Here is a 15,997-nt window from a genome sequence, read left to right on the forward strand (position 1 = left end):
ATTTTGGGATTCAGTTTTCAAAGAGGCTGTAGAAATTCGGTTCAACAGCAACCTGATCAATCGAGACACTGGTTTCCAACTCAGTACAGCGTGGAATCCCGCAATAACTAAAATCAGAAGAGAACGCTCCGGCATGAAGACGGTAGCGGCCACAGACGTATTAGGAACCGGCAGGGACTCGACGCCCGGTCCGCGCCGCGAACCCCCCACCACTGGCGCGGCGGCCGATTCCGCAGGTACCTGATTGGTCGGCGCCCGGAATCAGTTACTGGTCCAGGAGCCTTTATAGGACCGCGCAACACAGCATCTCGACACTTCGCTTGAAGATGATGGGTACGAAACCCCTCGAAACGTTGCGAGAAGACGACGCCTTTACTCGGCTGATCACCCGAGAAGATTTCACGAATTGAAACTTTTAGTTCAGGACAGGAGCAGTTAGAGGAATTATGGCGAAAGTTCAAAAGAACAGTTTACCATGCACTGGATAGATATGTACATACCTGAACAGTTCATGATGGGAGGTGTCAGCTGTGGTGTCACCGCCAGACACCACACTTGCTAGGTGGTAGCCTTTAAATCGGTCGCGGTCCGTTAGTATACGTCAGACCCGTGTGTCGCCACTATCAGTGATTGCAGACCGAGCGCCGCCACACGGCAGGTCTAGAGAGACTTCCTAGCACTCGTCCCAGTTGTACAGCCGACTTTGCTAGCGAAGGTTCACTGACAAATTACGCTCTCATTTGCCGAGACGATAGTTAGCATAGCCTTCAGCTCCGTCAATTGCTACGACCTAGCAAGGCGCCATTATCATTTGCTATTGATCTTGTGATGCATGTACTGTCAGACAGATGTTCACCAATTATGGATTAAAGTTAAGTATTCCAGAAGCTATGTACTTATTTTACTAGTCTCAACTCCTTTAACTGTTCCAGACCTCATGCCAGCCTGTGTGAGCTTAAATGCGTGCCTTTCGGCTTCACCTCATAGTGGCTTGGCTGTCTTGCCAAGTCACAACATCAGCCATTGTATATAGTCACTGTAAAGAAAATTCAAAAGAAACATGCTACCGTGTAACAGGTGTAAAACATAGTATAGAGCTATACATGGGAGATGCTGAATCAATGTGTTATGGTTGTCAAGAGGTTAGCTCATGAAGCCTTCAGCAACTACTGTATTTTCCTTGACTTGCGGAAGGCATTCAATACAGTTCCGCACTGTTGCCTGATAAACAAAGTAAGAGCCTACGGAATATCAGACCAGCTGTGTGGCTGGATTGAAGAGTTTTTAGCAAACAGAATACAGCATGTTGTCATCAATGGAGAGACGTCTACAGACGTTAAAGTAACCTCTGGAGTGCCACAGGGGAGTGTTATGGGACCACTGCTTTTCACAATATATATAAATGACCTAGTAGATAGTGTCGGAAGTTCCATGCGGCTTTTTGCGGATGATGCTGTAGTATACAGAAAAGTTGCAGCATTAGAAAATTGTAGCGAAATGCAGGAAGATCTGCAGCGGATAGGCATTTGGTGCAGGGAGTGGCAACTGACCCTTAACATAGACAAATGTAATGTATTGCGAATACATAGAAAGAAGGATCCTTTATTGTATGATTATATGATAGCGGAACAAACACTGGTAGCAGTTACTTCTGTAAAATATCTGGGAGTATGCGTGCGGAACGATTTGAAGTGGAATGATCATATAAAATTAATTGTTGGTAAGGCGGGTACCAGGTTGAGATTCATTGGGAGATTCCTTAGAAAATGTAGTCCATCAACAAAGGAGGTGGCTTACACAAAACACTCGTTCGACCTATACTTGAGTATTGCTCAACAGTGTGGGATCCGTACCAGATCGGGTTGACGGAGGAGATAGAGAAGATCCAAAGAAGAGTGGCGCGTTTCGTCACAGGGTTATTTGGTAACTGTGATAGCGTTACAGAGATGTTTAGCAAACTCAAGTGGCAGACTCTGCAAGAGAGGCGCTCTGCATCGCGGTGTAGCTTGCTCGCCAGGTTTCAAGAGGGTGCGTTTCTGGATGAGGTATCGAATATATTGCTTCCCCCTACTTATACCTCCTGAGGAGATCACGAATGTAAAATTAGAGAGATTCGAGCACGCACGGAGGCTTTCAGACAGTCGTTCTTCCCGCAAACCATACGCGACTGGAACAGAAAAGGGAGGTAATGACAGTGGCACGTAAAGTGCCCTCTGCCACACACCGTTGGGTGGCTTGCGGAGTATAAATGTAGATGTAGATGTAGATGTAGAATATTATCAAAAGATAGGCATTCTGGTTGTATGCAGAGCCTGTTAGTGGCACCAAAGTTAATGTCCAGACACTCATGGATGAGATGAACTGAAACTGAGGATAGTAAAGCAAAAGTAGAAATGCTTAATACCACTTTCAAATCCTTTGCAACCAAAACCAAGGAGTTATGTCCCAACTTCAATCATATTCACTGAAAATGTGACTGAAATAACATTCAGTGCCAGTGACACTGAGAAACAGCTGAAATCATTAAAACTGAATCCCCATAAGATTTTATACAAATTAGTGGCTGAGTTGGTGCCTACTTTAACCTTAACACACTGCAGATCCCTCAAACAAAAAATTGTGTCCCATTGTTAGAAGAAATTGCAGGCCACACCTATCTTCAAGAAGAGCAGCAGAAGTGATCCAAAATAATGTCCAAAATCCTTGACATTCATCTGTTGTAGAATTTTTGAGTATATCCTGAGATCTAATATTATGAGGTATCTCAAACAGAATGATCTCCATGGCAACCAGCATGGATTCCGAAAACACTGATCGTATGAAACCCTACTCGCTCTTTTCTCATGCCACAGGCAAAGTGGCGAGAGGTGATGTGTTGCGACACTCAGGGTGGAGGGCCAATGTGGACACTTGCTGCCTGATCTTACCTATTCGTCCTGTGAATGAACAAGTGGCCGTTCCTTCAGCAGGACCCAAGCAGGCATATGGGGATGGTGGTTTGCTAATTATTGGGAGCTCCAATTTTAGGTGTTTTATGGAGCCACTTAGGGAAACGGCATTTAGGGTCTGAAGGAAAGCTAATGTGCACTCAGTATGTATGCCAGGGGGCCTTATCCGAGATGTGAGGAGGCATCATCTACAGCTATCAAGCGTGTAAGTTGTAGCTGATGTTGACACCAACAACACCAGTCACTTGGGTTCAGAGTCCATTCTCAGTTCATGCAGGCAGCTGAGGGAAGTAGTGAAGGCTGTTGGCCTCACACACAGGGTGCAAACAGAGCTCGCAACTTGCAGCATCATTCCCAGAGTTGATCGGGGTCCTCTGGTTTGAATCTGAGCGGAAGGTCTCAACCAAAGCGTTCATCAACTCTGTGACGGTCTTGGCTACAGATTTTGGCTACAAATTTCTGGACCTGCATTATTGAAAGATCAGGGGTGCAGTACACAGAGGAAGCAGCAGAGTATTTGTGGAGTGCACTTCCTTTTTTTTTTAAGGCTAGCGGATACTCTGAGGTACTGTGATAAACGCTTGCCAAATGCCATGCAGGTAATGAAATCAGACCATGTTCACAGTGAGGAGGACACTGACTAAAAATTTTGTCAGCAAATTGTTGAAGTAATTGTAACAAAGTTCCCAGATTTACTGCTCACCCGGAAATTTCTCGTGCTCAAATTAATCTCGAGACCAAGAACTGGCTGAAGCCTGAAATAAAAAGATCTGATATATTTAGCAATACATGCAACACATATCGGAAAAACAGATTAGACACCATAGGAGGGGGAGTGTGCATTGCAGCTGACAAAAATATTGTCTCTATTGAGGTTGAATTTGAGTGTGACAATGAAGTTATCTGGTAAAGTATAACCGGTCTGGGTCAAATAAAGTTAATTCTTGGATGTTTTTACATGCCACCCAATTCCAATTTGACAATTTTAAAGTCACTGAAAGATAGCCTATAGTCAGTAGCAAGAAAATACACAGATCATGCAATATTCACTGGAGGTAACTTTAACCTGGACTGGGAGTCTATGGATTAATGGCAGGGTCTACAGACACAAAGTATTGCGAAGTACTTTTGAACATGTTTTACAAAAACTGTCCTGAGCAGCTACTTCGACAATCCACTTGCAATGGAAATATTTTAGACCTTGTAACTACAAACAGGCCTGAGCTTACCGATGGCATCAGTATAGAGACAGGGATAAATGAACATGATGTCATTATAGTGACTATGGTTACTATCTATCTATATCCGAATCCCACTCCAGCTACTGCCGGCTCTGCGTGCTGATGAGTCCTCTCCATTTGGCTCGGTCCTCCCACCACTTTTCTTCCTCCACTTGCTGCCAGGTCACACCTCTCCTTTCTACAGATATTCTCACTCCCATTTTCCACCGTGTTCTTGGGTGCCCTCTAGGTCTTTTCCCATCCATATTTAGTTCTTCCATAAGTCTCTGCCCATGCATCCTCTTAACATGCCCATACCATCTTAATCTCTTTCTTTCAGTTTCTTCTCTCATACTTTCATGTTTAAGGTCCTTTCTAATCTCTACATTCCTTACTCTGTCCATTCTTGTTTTTCCCTTAACTACTCTGAGAAATTTCATTTCCCCTGCATGCAGTCCTGCTCCAGTCCCTTTCTGTCATTGTCCATGTTTCTCCACCATAGGTGACAATAGGGATGTAATAATTCTTATACATAAGGAGTTTTGCTCTTTCTGAAACTTCATTATTCCAAATCAGGTGTTTTATTGTTTGGTAGAAATTGCCTCCCTTCTGTAGCGTCCTATTAATTTCGTTAGTTATTCTTCCGTTGCTAGATATTTCACTCCCTAAATAAGTGAAACTTTCTACCACTTTGAGGGGTTCTCCATTCAAGGTAATATTTCCGTTGATCCCTTTCTCTCTTCCAAATACCATTACTTCACTCTTATCTTTATTTATTTTTAATCCATACCTTTCCATTATTTCCTTCCACGCATCAAGCTGTAACTGTACATCTACCTCTTTATCACCCCATATTACCATATCATCTGCAAAAGTCATCTTTTTGTCTTTTTCTTTTACTATATCTTTAACTGCCCTATTCATTCCCTCCATCACAACATTAAAAAGTGCAGGAGATAGAATACTTCCTTGCTGAAGTCCTTGTCTTATTTCGAAGTATTTAGAGTTCCCCAATGGTGTTCTAATTCTACAATTGTGTCCTCTGTACATTGACTTTATAACATTAATGTATCCATCTTCTATATCTATCTTCTTCATTTCTTCCCAGAGTCTTTCCCTGTCAACTGAGTCATATGCCTTTTCTATGTATATAAAAACCATTATCACCCTTTTGTTATACTCCCAACTTTTTTCTATCAGTTGACGGATAGAAAATATCAGGTCGATCATGCTTCTTCCTTTCCTAAACCCATGCTGTTCTTCACTCAGCTCCTTTTCTATCTTTTCACTTATTCGATTTAGTAAAATTCTTTCAAAAATCTTAGCTGTATGACTCATAAGGGTTATTCCTCTGCAGTTTTTACAAAGTCTTTTATTGCCTTTCTTGAAGATGGGAACAATGTCTCCTGTTCTCCAGCCGTCAGGTATTGTACTATTTCCCCACATGCTTGATAGTACTCTATACAGCCACTGCATTCCCACTGGACCTGCTGCTCTTATCATGTCCACTGATACTTCATCAGGTCCTGGGGGGCTTTCCCCCCATTCATCTTCTTCACACCTTTTTCCATTTCTTCCCGTGTAATTTGTCCTAATTCTGCTTCCCAACTTCTCTCAATTTCTCCATTATTTGTTGTTTCCTCATGTACCTGCTCCTCAGCGTTTAACAGCTTCTTAAAATGTTCTTTCCAGAGATCTTTTATATTCCCTGGATCTTCAATAATGGTACCGTCCTCTGTTTCCTTCTATACTTGTACTTCAGAAGCCTTCCTTTTATTTTTCATCATTTTATAGAACATTTTCTTATTGCTCTTCACATCTTCTTCAAGTTTTTTTGTAAACTCTTCCCATGCCTTTTTCTTTGCTGTTTCCACTATTTCTTTGCACTTCTTCTTTTCCTCTATGGTCTTTGTCATTTTTAGTTTTCCACCAGTTTCTCCATGCTCCATTTTTTCTTCTTACTGCTTGGATTGTGGTATCATCCCACCAACTTGTCAATCTTATTTTTTCCTTTCCAGATTTTCTGCCACATACTTTTTGTGCTGCTTCGACTAAAGTGTCTTTGAATCAACTCCATTCTTTATCTACATTGCAGAAAACTTCTTTTGGAAATTTTTGTGTGATTAATTCTCTGTACTTCTCAGCACATTCACTCTCCTTCAGTTTCCAATCCCGTATCCTCATCACTTTTTCTGTTTTCTATTTTTCACACACTGATTCATTTTCCATTGTCCCACCAGTAATCTATGGTCTCCATATGCACTTACACTTGGAATTACCTTCACATTTGTTATTTTCTCTCCCCATTCCCTATCTACTAGAATATAATCAATTACACTCTTGGTTCTTCCATCCCAACTGTATCTGGTGATAAAATGACTTTCTCTCTTCATAAACCAGCTGTTTGCTATTTTCATTCCATTCCTCTGGCACAAATCTTCTTCATTTCTGCCTCCATATCCAAAACATCCCAATACTTGCTCAAATCCCTTTCTGTCTTTGCCTACCTGTGCATTAAAATCTCCCATCACTATAGTAGCACTCTCTATATGGTTTTCTAACACATTTTCAAAGTCCATCTTCTCTTCTTCGCTACATTCCACTTGAGGTGCATAAATCTGGATTACTTTTAGTGTTTCTTTTTGGAATCTCAGATTTAAGATTATGATCATTTTCAATACAGCTTTGTACATTCCTATTCACTATCACTGCCACACCATTTCTTCCAGACCTGTTTCACTCCAGTACAGTTTTCCTCCTCCTCTCAAATTCTTCTCACCTTTTCCCTTCCACTTTATTTTGCTTAATCCCAATATATCTAACTTCCTCTCTGTTTGTACATCTGTCATTTCTTCCATTTTTCCATTGAGGGTTAATATATTAAGGGTGCCAATATTTAGGTTTTTTTAGTCCAGTTGGTTTCATCTTCTTGTACTGATGAATATCATCAGGTCTCCCATCATTTGCACCAGTACTTGAAGAAGCAGTGGGATCAAATCCTGAGTGGTTTGTATCGAGGCTCGTCTAAGTTTTGAAAGCAATATATGAAGACTTTCCTACTGGCTTGCTAGGCCTAACGCAAGAAAGGATTTTCTGCTGGGGTTGTCTCCCTTAGCCTTTGGAGTTTCTCCTCCACCACAAGGCAGTGGTTCCCTTCTCATTTAATACCCAGAAAGGAGGGTTGCCTCATCTGCCAGCTACGCCGTTCCGAAGTCTTCCTTCTTCGCCGATGCTGCCATTAAGGTCTTCACCCGTCACCCTGGGCATGGGTTCCGTGTTATACCCCACGGGATTGGGTCCCTGCCTGCACTCAGCCATCCTAGCACTCCAGCCTACTGAAGTGTAGGATGCCCACCCCCGCGACGTGGACGCGCCAGACAGGAATTACCCCAGTGGAGGAATAGGGAAGGGCACCCTACCTCCCTGGAGCTGGGTTAATGATTGTGTATGGTGCCAAAATCACAGGTTAATATGGTTACTAAAATTAATAAATCAATCAAGAAGCCTAGAAGAGTATTTCTGCTACAAAAGAGCAGATAAGCAGTTGTGAGCATCCCACTTCGACAATGAAATGACATCATTTTCTAGTATGATGGACACAGAGGAATTATGGGCAAAGTTTAAATGGGTCGTAACTAGTGCTGTGGAGAAATATGTGCTGAGGAAGTGGATTACGGACGGAAAAGACCCACCTTGGTTTGACAATAAAATTTGGAAAATGATGAGGAAGCAAAGGCTGTTGCACTCAGTTCAAAAGAGAATGGGCAAATGACGACAGGCTAAAGTTAGCAGATAACTGTGTGTCTGTAAAAAGATCAATGTGCTTAGCATGAAACAACTACCATTATCATTCCTTAGCAAAACATCATGCCAAAAACCAGAGATAATTCTGGTAGTAAATGAAACTGTAAGTTGGTCTACGAGTTCTACCTAGTCACTTGTTGACGAGTCTGGTGTGGTAGTAGAAGATTGCAAAAGGAAAGTCAAAGTTTTTAAATTTGTTTTTAAGAAACTGTTCATGCAGGAGAATCATACAAATTTACTGTCATTTGACCATCACACAGACTCCCATACGGATGACATACCAATAGGCATACCATGTGTAGAGAAACAACTGGAAGAGTTGAAAAACCAATAAGTCACCAGGTCTGGATGGAATCCCAATTAGGTTTTACAAAGCGTACTCTATGACATTGGCCCCATACTTAGCTTGTATTTAACATGAATCTCTCGCTCAGCACAAAGTCCCAAGTGACTTGAAAAAAGACAAGTGACTCCTGTATATAAGAAGGGCAAGAGAACGGACTTGCACAATTACAGACCAATATCCGTAACATTGAGTTGTTACAGAATACTTCAAAATATTCTCGTTCGAATATAATACATTTCCTTGCGAAGGAAAAGCTTCTGTTCATGATTCAGCATGGCTTAGGAAGCATCGCTCGTGCAAAACTCAGCTTGCCCTTTTCTCACATGATATTCTGCGAACTATAGATGACAGGGAACAGGCAGATTCTGAATTCCTACATTTCCAAATAGCATTTAGCACTGTGAGCCACTGTAGACTGTTAACAAAGGTACGAGCAAACAGAACAGGTTCCAAGATATGTGAGTGGCTCCAAGAATTCTTAAGTAACAGAATCCAGTATGCTGTCCTTGACAGTAAGTGTTGATCAGAGATGAGGGTACCATGAGGAGTGTCCAAGGGAAGTGAGGTAGGACTACTGTTATGTTTTGTACACATAAATGATCAGGCAGATAGGGTGAGCAGCTATGTGCGGCTGTTTGCTGATGATGCTGCTATGTATGGGAAGATGTCATCGTTGAGTGACTGTACGAGGATGCAAGATGACTGAGACAAAATTTCTAGTTATGTGATAAAATAGAACACCTACAGCCATCCTTATGATGTTATTTATTAAATGGCTATCAGTTTTATTACTTCAGTACCCCACTTTCAGGTCTTAACTGATACTGAGGGGAGTTAACTCCAAATGTACACATGATTGCATCAGTGGCCAACATCTATGAACTGGTTTTCACAGACTACCTGTAACAATGATGTTGTGGCTGTGAAAATCAGTTCATAGACGTTGTCACTAATGGAGTTAGTTAATGCAGACGAGTAGGAAAAACAAACCCATTATGTTCAAATACAGCGTTAGTAGAGTGCTGCTTGACAGAGACACATCAATTAAATATCTAGGCGCAGCATTGTAAAGCAATATGAAATAGAACAAGCATGTAAGGCCTGTAGTAGGGAAGGTGAATGGCCAACTCTGGTTTACTGGGAGAATTTTAGTGAGTGTAGTTCACCAGTCAAGGAGAGCACGTATAGAACACAAGTACGGCCTATTCTTGAATACTGCTTGAATGTTTTGGGTCTGCACCAGGTCAGAATAAAGAAAAACATAAAAACAATTCAGAGGTGGGCTGCTAGATTTGTTACTGGTAGGTTCAAACAACATGCAAGTATTACGGAGCTGTTTCATAACTCAAATGGGAATCCCCAAAAGATGTACTTTTCGTTCCAACTGATCCACAGCGAGGAGATCCTCTCGGATATGCAACATGTCAAAAAACAAAAATACGCAATACATAGTTACAAAATAAGAAGAGATATGTTAATGTACCTTTCACAGATCCTACGAGACTGCCCTTGTTACATTTAAAAGGACATATAACTTGTCACCAAATATTAAATGTTCAATACACTCAGGTGAATATGACAATTTTTAAGCTATTATAACCTTGAATCATTGAATAAAAAAGATAAAATAAAAAACATTTTACAGCAGTTATTTACAATGACTGTGTTACTGCTCAAAAATTTTACACAAGTCAGACTGCAAGCAAATTCACATTATGTAGTACTATTAATAACATACATGTGTCAATTGGTTCTGCCAGGAAATTCATCAATTGGAGTAGAAGGAGCTGGCCACCAATAAATCCTCCAGACTCTTCTAAAACTGAACTTTATTATTAGTTAAACTTCTTATGGTTGTTGGCATGTTATTGAAAATGTGTATTTCTGAATAGTTGACACCTTTCTGAACCAAAGTAAGTGACTTTAAATCTTTGTGAAAGTTATTATTTCTAGTATTGACTCCATGGGCTGGGCTGCTGGTTTGAAAAAAAAAAATATTTTAATGACAAATTTCATTAATGAATAAATATATTGGGAAGCAGTGGTTAGTATCCCAAGTTCTTGAGTTCACACCACAAATAATTTGTATTGCATATTTTTGATGTCAGAAAACTTCAGCTTGGCTTGATGAGTTACCCCAGAAAATAATCCCATATGAAATTGTGGAATGGATATAAGATGGAAATAACAATAGTCAACTACCTCTCATTGTGCCCTTTCCCACATGTCCCACAGTGGTGGTATTCTGCCACCCACTGATCCTACAAAATATCTTCATCCATCCCTATGCAACCCCTGCTCCCAACCCCTTGCCTCATGGCTCACATCCCTGTAATAGACCTAGGCGCAAGACCTGTCCCATACATCCTACCACCACCACCACCACCACCTACTCCAGTCACAAGCATTACCTGTCCTATCAAAGGCAGGGCTACCTGTGAAAACAGGTCAGGTTATCTACAAGCTAAACTGCAGCCACTGAGCTGTTGTCTATGTGAGCATGACAACCAACAAGCTGTCTGTCCGCACAAGTGGCCACAGACAAACTGTAGCCAAGAAAAAGCCGGACCACCCAAATGCTGAGCATGCTGCCCAACATGACTTTCTTCATTTCAATAACTGCTTCACAGCCTGTGCCATCTGAATCCTTCCCACCAACAGCAGCTTTTCTGAATTGCACAAATGGTAACTTTCCCTGCAATACATGCTATGTTCCCATAACCCTCCAGGCCTCAACTTTTGTTAGTCGTTGCCCTCTCCTATGTAGCACCTTCCATTTTCCCATTCCAGCACTAAACAGCCCTCTGTTCCACCAACACATCCAAAGCCTTTTTACTTCTCTCCTTTTCTTCTACCCTTCCCCCCTCCCCAACCGCACATAGCTTCTCTACTATCTCCCCATCTTGTCCCTGCATGCACTCACAAGCAGCACTTTACCATCTCCCATCACTACCCTGCTATCCCTCCTCCTCCCTGCCCCAGCCTCCTCCTTTACCCCCACCACCTGGTTGCTTCTCCCATCTGCATCTACATCTACATCTACAAACATACTCCGTAATCCACCATACAATGCGTGGCGGACGGTACTTCATACCACAACTAACATCTTCTCTCCCGTTCCACTCCCAAACAGATTGAGGGGAAAATGACTGCCTATATGCCTCTGTACGAGACCTAATCTCTCATCTTATCTTTGTGGTCTTTCCGCGAAATGTAAGTTGGCGGCAGTAAAATTGTACTGCAGTCAGCCTCAAATGCTGGTTCTCTAAATTTCCTCAGTAGCGATTCATGAAAAGAATGCCTCCTTTCCTCTAGAGACTCCCACCCGAGTTCCTGAAGCATTTCCGTAACACTCACGTGATGATCAAACCTACCAGTAACAAATCTAGCAGCCTGCCTCTGAATTGCTTCTATGTCCTCCCTCAATCTGACCTGATAGGGATCCCAATCGCTTGAGCAGTACTCAAGAATAGGTTGTATTAGTGTTTTATAAGCGGTCTCCTTTACAAATGAACCACATCTTCCCAAAATTCTACCAATGAACCTTCCCCGCAACTGCCATTACATGCTTGTCCCACTTCATATCGCTCTGCAATGTTACGCCCAAATATTTAATTGATGTGACTGTGTCAAGCCCTACACTACTAATGGAGTATTCAAACATTACAGGATTCTTTCTCCTATTCATATGCATTAATTTACATTTATCTATATTTAGATTTAGCTGCCATTCTTTACACCAATCACAAATCCTGTCCAAGTCATCTTGTATCCTCCTACAGTCACTCAACGATGACACCTTCAAATACACCACAGCATCATCAGCAAACAGCCACACATTGCTATCCACCCTATCGAAAAGATCATTTATGTAGATAGAAAACAACAGCGGACCTACCACACTTCCCTGGGGCACTCCAGATGAGACCCTCACCTCCGATGAACACTCACCATCGAGGACAACATACTGGGTTCTATTACTTAAGAAGTCTTCAAGCCACTCACATACTTGGGAACCAATCCCATATGCTCGTACCTTAATTAGGAGTCTGCAGTGGGGCGCCAAGTCAAACGCTTTCCCGAAGTCAAGGAATATGGCATCCATCTAATACCCTTCATCCATGGTTCACTAGATATCATGTGAAAAAAGGGCGAGTTGCGTTTCGCAGGAGCGATGCTTTCTAAAGCCAGCAACTTCTCTGTCTCAAGGAAATTCATTATATTCGAACTGAGAATATGTTTGAGAATCCTGCAACAAACCGATGTTAAGGATATTGATTTGTAATTTTGAGGATCCGTCCTTCTATCCTTCTTATATACAGGTGTCACCTGCGCTTTTTTCTGCTCGGGACTTTACGTTGGGCAAGAGATTCGCAATAAATTCAAGCTAAGTAAGGAGCCAATGCACTAGAGTACTCTCTGTAAAACCAAACTGGAATCCCATCAGGACCTGGCGATTTATTTATTTTCAACCCATTCAGCTTATTCACAACTGCAGGGATGTCTGTCACTATGTCCTCCATATGGGAATCTGTACGAGACTCAAACGGGTGGTATGTTTGTACAGTCCTCCTGCATGAAAGATTTCTCAAATGCTAAATTTAAATTTTCAGCTTTCATTTTGCTGTCTTCCATAGTCTGCTGCTCATAGTCTGGCCTCAGCAGCCTGAGACTGTGGTCATGTGTGCATGATGAGTTGTTTGTTTTGTGGTGTGTGTGTGTGTGTGTGTGTGTGTGTGTGTGTGTGTGTGTGTGTGTGTGTGCACGCCTTGATTTTTCACTGTTTTATTTAGGGTCAAATGGTCTTAAATTTTTGAGAATATAGGTAAAACTGAAATTGGACAGAAGGTTGATGGTATTTCTTTATCTCCTTCTTAATACATTGGCTTGTTGTTGTTGTTGTTGTGGTCTTCAGTCCTGAGACTGGTTTGATGCAGTTCTCCATGCTACTCTATCCTGTGCAAGCTTCTTCATCTCCCAGTACCTTCTGCAACCTACATCCTCCTGAATCTGTTTAGTGTATTCATCTCTTGGTCTCCCTCTACAATTTTTACCCTCCATGCTGCCCTCTAATACTAAATTGGTAAATTGGTGATCCCTTGATGCCTCAACACATGTCCTACCAACCGATCCCTTCTTCTAGTCAAGTTGTGCCACAAACTTCTCTTCTCCCCAATCCTATTCAATACTTCCTCATTAGTTATGTGATCTACCCATCTAATCTACCCAATGGCTTAAGTTCAGTATATTTCACCTACTTAGGAAATCTATCACTGATAAAAGACTGGTTACACAAATAAGTTAAAATATCACTACACCAGAGGTACAATGTTTAATCAACTTTGTGGATATATTATCATTACCATTAGAAGTTTTTGATTTTAAGAGTGGACATTACTTCTACTGCTGTTGTGAGAGTCTTAGTCATATTACAGTAGTTGCCTGTAGAGAATGGTCTGAGATATTTCACAGCAGAATCTACTGAACTTGACAACTCCATTTTTTCTGTAACAATTATGAAATGCTTGCTGAAAAGTTCAACATCCCAACATAACTACACAATAACCCTGAAAGACTGGTCCGGTGTGAGGTGGTGGAGGGGTGAAGTGGATTGTGTTAGTCGTCATGGGGTTGTGGACCACTGCGGCTGCTGTGGGGATGGTGTCTCTCCGCCGTTTCTAGGCCCCCGGTTACCATACAATACAGTACAGTACAATACAATACACTACAATGATGTAGAAGAGACCCCAACTGGGAAAATTTTCCTCCCTTTTGTTAACAAGGTTACAGATAATACTGAGAATGTGTTGGTGAAGTATGAAGTTGAAACAGGTGACGTATGAAGTTGAAAAAACATTTAGACCTACCAAGTAAATAAAAGAATGCTTGAGAATGGCAAAAGATGTGTGGCATTCACCAGTGGCACATGGTGTGTGTAAAATTCCATATAGTTGTGGGCAAGTATACAGTGAATCACAAAAAGAAGTATTAACATCCACTTAGCCATATGTAAAAGGAATTGCTGGCTGGGAAAACTGATAAAGCAGCCATAGATTAGATTAGATTCAGTTTTCGTTCCATAGACCTAAAAATAAGATGATTCTTGTTTGTGGACCATGTCAGAAAGTATAACATCAAAAACATGTGAATATAATACTTAGTATTGTGATCAATTGTCTGGAGTAGTCAAAATATGTGAATATATTAAAGAAATGGAATTGCTAATATTTACAGAATTAATACACTGTCAGAATGAAACACTGTTATGCACTTTTAATAAATTTATCATACACAAAATACCTTGGTGTCTTGAAGGGAGGATATAAGATGAACATCAACAAAAGCAAAACGAGGCTAATGGAATGTAGTCGAATTAAGTCGGGTGATGTTGAGGGTACTGGATTAGGAAATGAGACACTTAAAGTAGTAAAGGAGTTTTGCTATTTGGGGAGCAAAATAACTGATGATGGTCGAAGTAGAGAGGATATAAAATGTAGACTGGCAATGGCAAGGAAAGCGTTTCTGAAGAAGAAAAATTTGTTAACATTAAGTATAGATTTAAATGTCAGGAAGTCGCTTCTGAAAGTATTTGTATGGAGTGTAGCCATGTATGGAAGTGAAACATGGACGATAAATAGCTTAGACAAGAAGAGAATAGAAGCTTTCGAAATGTGCTGCTACAGAAGAATGCTGAAGATTAGATGGGTAGATCACATAACTAATGAGGAGGTACTGAATAGGATTGGGGAGAAGAGAAGTTTGTGGCACAACTTGACCAGAAGAAGGGATCGGTTGGTAGGACATGTTCTGAGGCATCAAGGGATCACCAATTTAGTATTGGAGGGCAGCGTGGAGGGTAAAAATCGTAGGGGGAGACCAAGAGATTACACTAAGCAGATTCAGAAGGATGTAGGTTGCAGTAGGTACTGGGAGATGAAGAAGCTTGCACAGGATAGAGTAGCATGGAGAGCTGCATCAAACCAGTCTCAGGACTGAAGACCACAACGACAACAACAACAACAACAACACAAAATACCTAACCTTGGCTGTTGTGACCAAGTGCTGTAAAAACTGAAATTTAACAGACATTTTTACTTAAGGTGGTCTAAGAGTCTCTGTTAAGATATTCATCTACAGATTAGGAGTTGCCCATCAAAAGTCTTTCAAACTCTGTTTAAACTGTTCTTTATCTGAAACCAAATTTTTAATGGTTGCTGCCAATTAATTGAAAAGGTGTGTTCTTGAATACTGGACCACTTTTTGGACCAAGGTAAGAGATTTTAGGTATTTATGTAGATTGTTCTTGTCAGCGAACAGTTTTATATACTGACCATGACCTCTCAACCAAAAGTTTTAAGTAAGTGGAAGCTTACAAAGTATTATCTACCCTTTTGTCAAAGTCACTTATGTCTTTGCTGCTGATCTGTGTATATACTTTTCTTACTGGTTCAGCCTAAACACTCAGAGGACTCCCTTTCTGGAATTTTTCTTCACCTGTATTTTTCCACACATCTTTTATGTAAACCTTGTGCATATCTCCACTTCCACTCCCCCCCCCCCCCCCCCCCCCCGCCCCACTGCCACTCTCACTCTCACTCTCTCACACACTCACTCTCACTCTCTCTCTCTCTCTCTCTCTCTCTCTCTCTCTCTCTCTCTCACACACACACACACACACA

The 15,997-nt window shown here is 41.3% G+C and overlaps 1 protein-coding gene across 3 annotated transcripts in view; it reads right to left on the reverse strand.

Moving 5' to 3' along the window:
• LOC126248427 (TBC1 domain family member 13) overlaps positions 1 to 15,997 on the reverse strand; it is a 249,466-nt gene that overhangs the window by 74,120 nt on the left and 159,349 nt on the right. The gene's annotated exons all lie outside the window — the stretch shown is intronic.

Source organism: Schistocerca nitens, chromosome 1 (genome assembly GCF_023898315.1).
Source record: "Schistocerca nitens isolate TAMUIC-IGC-003100 chromosome 1, iqSchNite1.1, whole genome shotgun sequence".
Classification (NCBI taxonomy): domain Eukaryota; kingdom Metazoa; phylum Arthropoda; class Insecta; order Orthoptera; family Acrididae; genus Schistocerca; species Schistocerca nitens.